The 3,305-nt window shown below is 39.5% G+C and overlaps 1 pseudogene; it reads right to left on the bottom strand.

Annotated features, from left to right (window-relative positions):
• Positions 1 to 1,911: 1,911 nt before the first annotated feature.
• LOC136158315 (protein SET-like) lies at positions 1,912 to 3,085 on the bottom strand (annotated as a pseudogene).
• Positions 3,086 to 3,305: the final 220 nt, after the last annotated feature.

The raw sequence follows: 3,305 nt of genomic DNA, 5'->3' as shown, positions 1-3,305 counted from the left end.
AAAAAGTTAAAAAAGTTTTTTCAAAGCAGATTATAGTTTAACAGGACCAATACAAATGAAATCTAATCACTTGCAGACTATATGCAGTACAGAGTGTTGCTCAGTCGTGTGTGGTGTCCCACTCTTTGAGACACCATGAACTGTGTCGCCCACCAGGCTCCTCTATCCATAGGATTGCCCAGGCGGGGATACTGGAGTAGGTTGCCATTCCCTTCTCCAAGGGATCTTCCTGACCCAGGGATCATACCTGGGTCTCCAACTTTGCAGATTCTTTACTGTTTGGGCCACCAAGGAAGCCCATATGCAGTGTAAGTGGAGCTCAAATGTAAAGAACCGTATTGTTAATTTAAGCATTTTTAATTTTAATACTGATCACTGTTTGTGAAAAGCAGCCATGACAATATATGGCTATAACTGTACAGAGTCTGCATGGCCAATCATTTTCCTCTCAAATGGGAGGAGGTGGATTACCACTTTCATTATTAAAACATAAAACAGTATTACAAGCATTTGCTGAACACTTACTATATTCCAGGTATGATTCAAAGTGCTTTATAATATAGATATCTCATTTAATCTTTACAACAGCCTCGTGAGATATTATTCTATTATTTTCCTGTTTAGAAACAAGGGAACTGAGAAATTAAGTAATTTGTCTACGCTCAAAGAACTGGTAAATGGCAGAGGTTGAGTTTGAAATCCAGGCAATAAAATGACTCCAAAATCTGTTTTCTCAATCCCATCTCTCACCACCTTCCAACACTACTTGGTCAATTAGTGAAACAGCACCTGGTCTCTTCTTCTGCCTGTATTTGAGGCCCTTCTAGCCCTCATTTTGAATGTTTAAAACTACATTTTGAGAACTACCTGAACAAGGTAACCAAAATAAATAGACTTTCCAGATGCCAATTTGGTTGGATGTTAATAAACTGAATGGTAAGCCTTTCCAAGTGAAAAAGGAGAGTGAAAAAGTTGGCTTATAACTTAACATTCAGAAAACTAAGATCACGGCATCCAGTCCCATTACTTCATGACAAATAGGTGGGGAAACAATGGAAACAGTGACAGACTTTATTTTTTTGGGCTCCAAATTCACTGCAGATGTGACTGCAGCCATGAAATTAAAAGACGCTTGCTCTTTGGAAGAAAAGTTATGACCAACCTAGATAGCATCTTAAAAAGCAGAGACATTACTTTGCCAACAAAGTCTGTCTAGTCAAGGCTATGATTTTTCCAGTAGTCATATATGGATGTGAGAGTTGGACAATAAAGAAAGCTGAGTGTAGAAAAATTGATGCTTTTGAACTGTGGTGTTGGAGAAGACTCTTTTATGTGTGTGTGTGTGTACACATTTAGTTTTATTGTAACAAAGCAACTTGTACACTTTTAACATTTAAAACTGAGCATCATCTTTCCTTTCCAGTGAAACAAAAAGAAAAATTTAAAAATAAACAGGAACAAAATTACAATAGAGAATGTCAATTGCAAATAAGATCCTACAGGTTCTGCTGATTCTCCCATCGAGTGGCAGGGCTCAAGTCATCATTAGGAGAGAATTTTATTTTGAAAGTGTCATCTTAAACTGCAAGGGTGTCGGTTAAACATCACAATTAAACATGCCAAAGGAGAAGCCATGTTGTCAAAATGCCCACTTAACCCACCCAACATCTCAAGCCCACCCTTTGCTGACCTTCTATAACCCCATTTTTTAAAATTTTTTTTCTTTTTTTAAACAAGAGAAAGTAGACAGATACATGTTGATAAATGCTAACTGTCCATATTCACATAGAAACACAGTGTAATCTCTGAGCCCAATATACAGAGAAAGGAGGAAAAAAGCTACAATTCTATGCACTACTACACAGGGGCCTAGCACCCTCCAGCTTCCAGCAGAGCTAAGGGAGCAGAAGGTTTTTCTTTTTTTCCCACAGAGCATGGTGGTGTTGATTCCATAGTTTTTGTTGAGACAGGAAGGGATAAAAATGAATTTGAAACAGAAAGGGGTAGAGATTCTTTTCCCACTGAATTCTGCTCAAGATATTTCCCCCCTCCCCAAATAAGTTGTGAACCATGGTATAAAGGAGAAAAGAGACCTCAAAAACAGGGCGACTAAGCACAAGAGGAGGAGAAAAAAAAAAAAAAAGACTGCAACTTGCTCCCAGGAACTGGAGAAAATTTAAAAAAGGTTGGAATCCATCAGTGTTCCGTTAGTCATCTTCTCCTTCATCTTCCTCTCCTTCCTCCCCCTCATCATCATCTTCATCTTCTTCACCTTCATCCTCATCCCCTTCTTCATCAATATCTTCCAATCCTTCCTCCTCTTCATCATCATTGTCATCCTCTTCTCCTTCCCCTTCCTCATCATCCATGTCAGGAACCAAGTAGTACTGTAATGGATTTAGCCAAATATCATCTTTGATGACCTCTCCTAATTCATCTGCACCTGCATCAGAATGATCAGTAAACCAGGTGAAGAAGCTTTCTGGTTCCTCATGCTGTCTCTTCCTGCTGGCTTTATTCTGTGTTTGACTTGATCGTTTCGTCAAATCCTTTCCAGATTTCCATTTGATTTCAGTGGACTTTGAAGATGGGTCACCACTCTCATTCAGATGAAATTCTTTGGAGAGAATTTTATTTTTGAAGAAAGGGTTTTCATCAAAATAAAAATCTATTCTGTAACCTGATTTAATGTCTTCAAATTCTGTCACTTCAACTCTTGTCAAATAATGCAGCGCCTCTTCATCCTCCTCCCCAAGCAGTGCAGACACTTGTGGATGGTTAACAAATGTTGTTACCCAAAAATTGGGGATTTTGGCGATCAATTCTGACCTCTTCTGAAAAAATGGTTGGCAGAGTTTGTTATATTTCTGTTCTACTTTCAAAATCTCCTCACTGGCTTGTTCATTAAGTCTGTCTATTTCATTTTGTACTCATCAATATGTTCAATTGCTTCTTGCTGTTCTTTTTCTTCCTTCGGCAAATTTGAAGAAGCAGATGCCTCGTCTGGCCTGGAGGCAGGAGTCGACTTGGCTTTCTTCAGTTTCTTCACTTGGGGTGGAAGACAAGACTGGTGTTTGGGGGCCATGCTGGGGAAAAAAAGCCAAGAACCCTCCCAGGAGAAGAAAGGAACTGCGAGCTCAGAGAACTCTGGAGAAGACTCTTGAGAGTCTCTTGGACTGCAAGGAGATCCAACCAGTCCATCCTAAAGGAAATCAGTCCTGAATATTCATTGGAAGGACTGATGCTGAAGCTGAAACTCAAATCCTTTGGCCACCTGATGCGAAGATCTGACTCCCTGGAAAAGT

Source organism: Muntiacus reevesi, chromosome 2 (genome assembly GCF_963930625.1).
Source record: "Muntiacus reevesi chromosome 2, mMunRee1.1, whole genome shotgun sequence".
In the NCBI taxonomy this organism is placed as follows: Eukaryota; Metazoa; Chordata; class Mammalia; order Artiodactyla; family Cervidae; genus Muntiacus; species Muntiacus reevesi.
This window is presented reverse-complemented; position numbering and strand designations above follow the sequence as displayed.